Raw genomic sequence first — 8,058 nt, 5'->3', positions numbered from 1 at the left:
CCTAAAACGGGAAAAGTACAACTAACTTAACTTTTAATTTCTACTACGAACTACTAAACTTATAGTATACTAACTTTAGTCATTAATCTAATTAACGTACGACAGAAAAACAGGAAAATAAATTGAACACATAATATAAGAACAAATGAGAAACAGAACCAAGAACAAAAATAGAGAAAATAGATTAAAATTAACAAAGAAAAATACAAAGGAGAAGAAGAAACTTGAATTAGTACCTATCATTTAGTGAAAAAAGAATCCAGAAAATACCCCCGAGCCCTTGACTCTTTGATTTCTGGCCTACTACGATATTAATCGTATGTTCTTAATAAGAACACACGAGTAAAATCGAGATAGACCCAAATCTTCAACAGGATCGACTCTGAAAACCCTTTTGGGAATTAGGCATTTCTTTGATCCGAGATTTGAACAACTCCGGGGGCATTCGAGGGTAATGGGTTGGATATTTGGAAAGAGGGTGGCTTGGGGCTTGTGGGGTGTTAATTTGGAAGCGGTTGGGTGGCGGCGCCTCCGGACACGGCGGAGGCGGCTGCTAGGGTTTTGCATATCCGAGCAGTTTGGGAGGGTTTTGAGGAAATCTAATGGTAGATTAGAGATGGGGAGGTGAAGGAGAAGCAGCGGTGTAATTTTGGGGCTTATTGGACGATTGCCGCCGGCGGAGGCGATTTCCTGTGACGACCCAAAGGGTCATCACCTGTTTTCTCTCCTTTTCGCCCTTCCGAGGCCTTGAAAACCTCACTTTTAGTCGCCTCAATTGGCGTGCGCAGTCCGGGCGCGTTGCCGGAAAGCTTAAATATGTCTGTGTAAAAATTGATGAATTTTGATATCAATATGATTAAAGTTGACTTTGGTCAACATTTTGGGTAAACGGACCCGGACCCGTGATTTGACGGTCCCAGAGGGTCCGTAGGAAAATATGGGACTTGGGCGTATGACCGGAATCGAATTCCGAGGTCCCAAGCCCGAGAAATGAATTTTTGTGTGAAATTGTTTTCTGAAATTAATTAAGAAAAATGGAAAGGAAATTTGATCAGAGGACTATGGTATCGGGCTCGTATTTTGGTTTCGACGCCCGGTACAAGTCTTATATGTGATTTAAGCGCTTTCTGTAAAGTTTGGTTGAAAACGGACGTCATTTGACGTGTTTCGGACTTAAAAATGGAAAATTTGTGTTTTATGAAGAGTTGGAAGAAATCATGTGATTTGAGGCTTGATCCTATGTATATGACGTTATTTTGGCGATTTGATCGCACGAGTAAGTCTGTAGGATGTTTTTGAGGTTGTGTGCATATTTGGTTTGGAGCACCGAGGGCTCGGGTGAGTTTTAGATAGGCCACGAGTTGCATTTTTGAACTTTGGAAAAAAATGTTGCAGGTCAGATCTGGTATCTTCGCATTTGCGAAGAATTTCTCGCAAATGCGAGCTCGAAAATGCGAGCTCGCAAATGCGAGTCCAGGACCGCAAATGCGAGAAAGGGAGCACCTGCACAGGGGTCGCAAATGCGAACAAACAGTCCGCAAATGCGATGAGGAGCCTTCGCAAATGCGATAAAAGGGCTCGCAAATGCGATGAGGAGCCTTCGCAAATGTGAAGGTTATTGTTGTTGATCCCTTGCCGGGATTTAATTGTTTGCTTGTGTTTCCCTTGCCGGGACTTCTATTACTGTTTGCCTATCCCCTCGCCCTCATTGGTTGTGATTGTTCCTTGGGTGAGGAAGAGTGATAAAGCACGAAGGTTGATGCCGTGCACAATTTGTGTTGAGGATTTATTAATGCACGAAGGAACATTCCGTGCCATGTTTTGATTATTAATGCACGAAGGAACATTCCATGCCATGTTTTGATTATTAATGCACGAAGGAACATTCCGTGTCATGTTTTAATTATTAATGCACGAAGGGACATTCCGTGCCATGTTTTGATTATTAATGCACGAAGGGACATTCCGTGCCATGTTTTGATTATTACTCCCATTGACTATTGTAGTTGTGTCGTTTCATTCCTTATTTATTGATTTTGTATTTTAAACTGTTACAGCCCCTACAACATGCTCCCCTCCCTCTTGACTGGTTAATTTCTGTATTCTTTTCCGTTTCAAATATATGTAGTGAGCTGCACAGGTTTGTTTGGTAGTCCGGTCTAGCCTCGTCACTACTTCGCCGAGGTTAGGCCAGGCACTTACCAGCACATGGGGTCGGTTGTGCTGATGCTACACTTCTGTGCTCTTTTCACAGATGACGGAGCCGAAGCAGCTTTTGGACAGCAGTAGTTGATTGGGAGCTGACTTCAGTCCAGGGATTTCGAGTTAGCCTTGCTGACGTCCGCATGGCCCGGAGTCTCTTCTATCTTTACTTTAATTTGTTATCCTTTGCACCGGAACAAATAGAATTATGTTTTTATTCAGACGTTGTATTTAGCATTCTCTAGACGTTCGTGAGTTCGTGACTCCAGTTCTTGGGTAGAGGATTCTGTTAAACTTCCACATTTTCTTTCAGTTAGTTATATATTGAGACTTCCGCTTTATCATATTACGTTTTGATTTTATGAAATGATCGATAATTGCTAAAAGAAGTGAATTAATTTGGCTTGCCTAGCTCCTACTAGTAGGCGCCATCATGACTCACGAGGGTGGGAAGTCCGGGTCGTGACAAGTTGGTATCGGAGCTCTAGGTTACATATGTCTCACAACTCACGGGACAAACTCGGTAGAGTCTGAGGGATCGGTACGGAGACGTCTGTATTTATCTCCCAGAGGCTACAGTGTTAGTAAAACTTCACTTTTGTTCTTTCTTGTCGTGCGATTCTGTTTCTCAAATACTGATTGTCTTTCTACTATGTTCTTTCACAAATGGTGAGAACACGTGCTTCCTCTTCTACCGCGCAGCAGCCCGGGCCCCCAGCAGCAGCTCCTACGAGGGGCAGAGGGCGAGCCCGAGGCCGTGCTAGAGGCCGAGGCAGGGGCAGAGCTCAGCCCCGAGCAGCAGCCCCAGAGGTGGAGCCTCATGTTGATTATGATGAGGAGGCTCCAGCCCCAACAATTCCGGTGGGCCCAGCTCAGGTCCCAGAGGGGTTTATAGCCACCCTAGTTCTTCAGGACGCCTTGGTCAGGTAGGTAGGCTTCATGGAGAGCGTCTCTCAAGCGGGTTTACTTCCAGTAGCACCAGCCACTTCTCAGGATGGAGGAGGAGTTCAGACTCCTACTACACGTACTCCGGAGAAGGTAGCTCCCCAGGCTCAGGTTCTAGTGGTTCAGCCAGCTGTGGCAGTTCAGCCGGGTATTGTGACTCAGACCGGCGATGGAGCGGCTATGTCCGCAGATGCTTTGTGGAGGCTGGATAGGTTTACCAAGCTCTTCACCACCACATTCAGCGGTGCTTCTACAGAGGACTCCCAGGATTTCTTATTTAGCTGCAATGAGGTTCTTCGGACTATGGGTATTGTGGAGACCAATGGGGTCGACTTCACCACCTTTCGACTAGCAGGATCCGCCAAGACTTGGTGGAGGGACTATTGTTTATCCAGACCAGCAGGGTCGCCATCATTGACTTGGGACCAGTTTGCAGAGTTGTTTTTGGAGAAGTTTCTCCTAGTTACTCAGCGAGAGGCTCTTCGCAGGCAGTTCAAGCGCCTCCAGCAAGGCTCTATGACAGTCACTCAGTATGAGACCTAGTTCATTGATCTAGCACGCCATGCTACTGTTGTACTCCCCACCGAGAGAGAGAGGGTGCGGAGGTTTATTGATGGATTGATTCAGCCGATCCGTCTCCAGATGGCTATGGGAGCCGGGAGTGAGATTTTTTTTCAGGAGGCGGCCAATGCGGCCCGTAGAGTTGAGATGGCTCTTGCACGGGGAGGTGGTCATGGGGCGGATAAGAGGCCCCGTCATGCAGGTAGGTTCAGTGGTACCTCGTTTGGAGGTAGAGATTCTTATGGTAGAGGCCATCCTCCGAGGCCCTTTCAGCCAGCTCTCTAGGTCTCTCATGGTACTTCAGATGGTCTTGGTTCTCAGCCGCATTATTCTGACCAGCAGCTTCACAGTTCCCCATCAGCACCCATTAGTGCCCCACCACTTCAGAGTTTTTGGGGTGGACATTTAGGTCGACAGGGCCAGCAGTCTCAGCAGCCGAGGGCTTGTTACGGTTGTGGTGATTCGGGTCACATTTTCAGATTTTGCCCTCGAGCTTCGGGTAGTTCCCAGCAGCAGGGTCCTCGCGCCATGATTCACGCACCAGGTGACCCACAGCCTGCCCAGCCAGCTAGAGGCGGGGGTAGGGATCATAGAGGTGGAGGTAGAGACCGTAGAGGTAGAGCTCAGAACGCCAGAGGTAGAGGCCAGCCAGCAGCCGACCGTTCCAGAGATGTGGTTCAGGGAGGCGGAGCCCAGCCCCGGTGTTATGCTCTTCCAGCCAGGCCAGAGGCTGAGTCTTCAGATGCAGTTATTACAGGTACTATTCTGGTCTATGATAGGGATGCTTCAATGCTATTATACCCTGGGTCTACGTATTCGTATGTGTCATCCTATTTTGCACCGTACTTGGTTATGCCTAGTGTTGCCTTGGGTGTTCCTGTATATGTATCTATACCGGTGGGTGATTCTATTGTGGTCGACCGAGTTCATTGTTCCTATGTGGTAGTGTTTGAGGGTCTTGAGACCCGTATTGATCTATTGCTCTTAGACATGGTGGATTTTGACGTCATATTAGGGATGGTTTGAATGTCCCCGTATCATGCCATCTTGGATTGTCACGCCAAGACCGTGACCTTGGTTTTACCAGATTTGCCCCGTTTGGAGTGGCGAGGGACCCCAGGTCATGCCACTCGCAGTGTTATCTCATATGTGAAGGCTCGACGCATGGTCGAGAAGGGGTGTTTAGCTTATCTGGCGTATGTTCGCGATTCCAGCGCAGAGGTCCCTTCTATTGATTCTGTTCCAATTGTTTGGGAGTTCCCCGAGGTTTTCCCTTCAGACCTGCCGGGTATGCCGCCCGACAGGGATATCAATTTTTGTATTGATCTGGCTCTGGGCACGCAGCCCATTTCTATCCCGCCGTATCGCATGGCCCCGCCAGAGTTGAAAGAGTTAAAGGATCAGTTGCAGGATTTGCTTAAGAAGGGTTTCATCAGACCCAGCGTTGTGCCTTGTGGTGCGCCGGTGTTATTTGTGAAGAAAAAGATGGTTCGATGAGGATGTGCATTGATTACCGCCAATTGAACAAAGTGACGATTAAGAACAAGTATCCACTGCCGAGGATTGACGATTTGTTCGACCAACTTCAAGGTGCAAAGGTGTTTTCAAAGATAGACTTGTGATCTGGCTACCATCAGCTGAGGATTAGGGCGTCCGATGTCCCTAAGACAGCATTCCGCGCTCGGTACGGGCATTATGAGTTTTTGGTCATGTCGTTTGGATTGACCAATGCCCCAGCAGCATTCATGGAGTTGATGAACCGAGTGTTCAGGCCATATTTGGACATGTTTGTGATAGTCTTTATTGATGATATTTTGGTGTACTCCCGCAGCCAGGAGGAGCATGAGCAGCACCTTAGGGTGGTTCTTCAGACTCTGAGGGATAATCAGTTATATGCCAAGTTCTCCAAGTGTGAGTTCTGGCTGAGTTCAGTAGCATTTCTGGGTCACGTTATATCAGCAGAGGGTATTCAGGTGGACCCGAAGAAGATAGAGGCAGTCAAGAACTGGCCTCGACCCGCATCAGCTACAGAGATTCGGAGTTTCTTGGGGTTAGCAGGCCTTGGCCAATCGATTTGTGAAGTTGGACATTTCTGAGCCTAGCAGAGTGTTAGCTTGCACGGTCGCTCGTTCTTCGTTATTGGAGCGTATCCTGATCGGCAGTTTGATGATCCCCATTTGTGTGTCCTGAGAGATACGGTGCAGCGTGGAGGTGCCACAAAGGTGACCTTAGATAGCGATGGTGTTTTGAGATTGCAGGGGCGAGTTTGTGTGCCCAATGTCGATGGGATTCGAGAGTTGATCTTAGCGGAGGCCCATAGTTCTCGGTACTCTATTCACCGGGCGCCGCGAAGATGTATCAGGACTTGCGGCAGCATTATTGGTAGCGTAGGATGAAGAAGGATATTGTTGCATATGTGGCTCGTTGTTTGAACTGTCAGCAAGTTAAGTACGAGGATCAGAGGCCTGGTGGACTGTTTCAGAGGATTGAGCTTCCCGAGTGGAAGTGGGAGAGGGTTACTATGGATTTTGTTACTGGACTCCCGTTGACCCGGAAGAAGTTTGATGCGATTTGGGTCATTGTTGATAGGCTGACCAAGTCAGCGCATTTTGTTCCTGTTGCAACCACTTATTCATCCGAGAAGTTAGCTGAGATCTACATCAGAGAGATTGTTCGCCTTCATGGGGTGCCGGTATCTATCATTGCGGACCGGGGTACGCAGTTTACCTCGCGCTTCTGGAGAGCAGTTCAGCGAGAGTTAGGCACCCAGGTTGAGTTGAGCATAGCATTCCATCCTCAGACGGACGGACAGTCCGAGCGGACTATTCAGATATTGGAGGATATGCTCCGAGCTTGTGTTATTGACTTCGGAGGTTCGTGGGATCAGTTCTTGCCTTTAGCGGAGTTCGCCTACAACAACAGCTACCAGTCCAGCATTCAGATGGCCCCTTATGAGGCGTTGTATGGTAGGCGGTGTCGATCTCCGGTTGGGTGGTTTGAGCCGGGAGAGGCTCGGTTATTGGGTACAGATTTAGTTCAGGAGGCCTTGGATAAGGTCAAGATCATTTAGGACAGGCTTCGTTCGGCTCAGTCGAGGCAAAAGAGTTATGCAGATCGTAAGGTTCGAGACGTGGCTTTCATGGTTGGTGAGCGAGTATTGCTCCGAGTGTCGCCTATGAAGGGCGTGATGAGATTTGGGAAGAAGGGCAAGCTTAGCCCTAGGTTCATTGGCCCATTTGAGATTCTCGATCGTGTGGGAGAGGTGGCTTATAGGCTTGCCTTGCTTCCTAGCTTGTCAGTCGTGCATCCAGTGTTTCATGTGTCCGTGCTTTGGAGGAATCACGGCGATCCAGCCCACGTGTTAGATTTCAGCACTGTCCAGTTGGACAAGGATCTGTCTTACGAGGAGGAGTCGGTAGCTATTCTAGACCGGCAGGTTCGACAGTTGAGGTCGAAGAGTTTTCCTTCAGTGCGTGTCTAGTGGAGAGGTCAGCCTCCTGAGGCATCGACCTGGTAGTCCGAGTCTGATATGCGGAGCCGTTATCCTCATCTATTTCCCGACTCAGGTACTTCTTTCTTTTGTCCGTTCGAGGACGAACGGTTGTTTTAGAGGTGGAGAATGTGACGACCCAAAGGGTCATCACCTATTTTCTCTTTCATTTCGTGCTTCCGAGGCTTTGAAAACCTCACTTTTACTTGCCTCGATTTGCATGCGCAGTCCCGGTGCGTAGCCGGAAAGCTTAAATATGAATTCTGTGTAAAAATTGATGAATTTGGATATTAATATGATTAAAGTTGACTTTGGTCAACATTTTGGGTAAACGGACCCGGACCCGTGATTAGACGGTCCCGGAGGGTCCGTAGAAAAATATGGGACTCGGGCGTATGCCCGGAATCGAAATCCGAGGTCCCGATCCCGAGAAATGAATTTTTTGAGAAATTGTTTTTCTGAAATTAATATGGAAATTTGAAATGAAAATGGATTAGATAGTGTTGGTATCGGGCCCGTATTTTGGTTCCGGAGCCCGGTACAGGACTTATATGTTGTTTAAGCGCTTTCTGTGAAATTTGGTCGAAATCGGACGTCGTTTGACGTGTTTCGGACTTAAAGTTCTAAAGTTGAAAGTTTAAGAAGTTTGAAAAAAAAGTGATGATTTTGAGGTTTGATTCCTCGTTTTTGATGTTATTTTGGCGATTTGATCGCACGGTTAAGTTCGTTGTATGTTGTTGAGTTAGTGTGTGTGATTGGTTAGGAGCCCCGAGGGCTCGGGAGTGATTTCGGAGGTGTTCGGAGTAGTTTTGGAGTTAGGAAAAATTGCAGAAAATCTGTTGTTGGTGCACAGTAATTCC

Source organism: Nicotiana attenuata, unplaced genomic scaffold, assembly GCF_001879085.1.
Source record: "Nicotiana attenuata strain UT unplaced genomic scaffold, NIATTr2, whole genome shotgun sequence".
Taxonomy (NCBI): Eukaryota; Viridiplantae; Streptophyta; class Magnoliopsida; order Solanales; family Solanaceae; genus Nicotiana; species Nicotiana attenuata.
The sequence above is the reverse complement of the archived record's forward strand: the minus strand, read 5'-3'. Positions refer to the sequence as shown.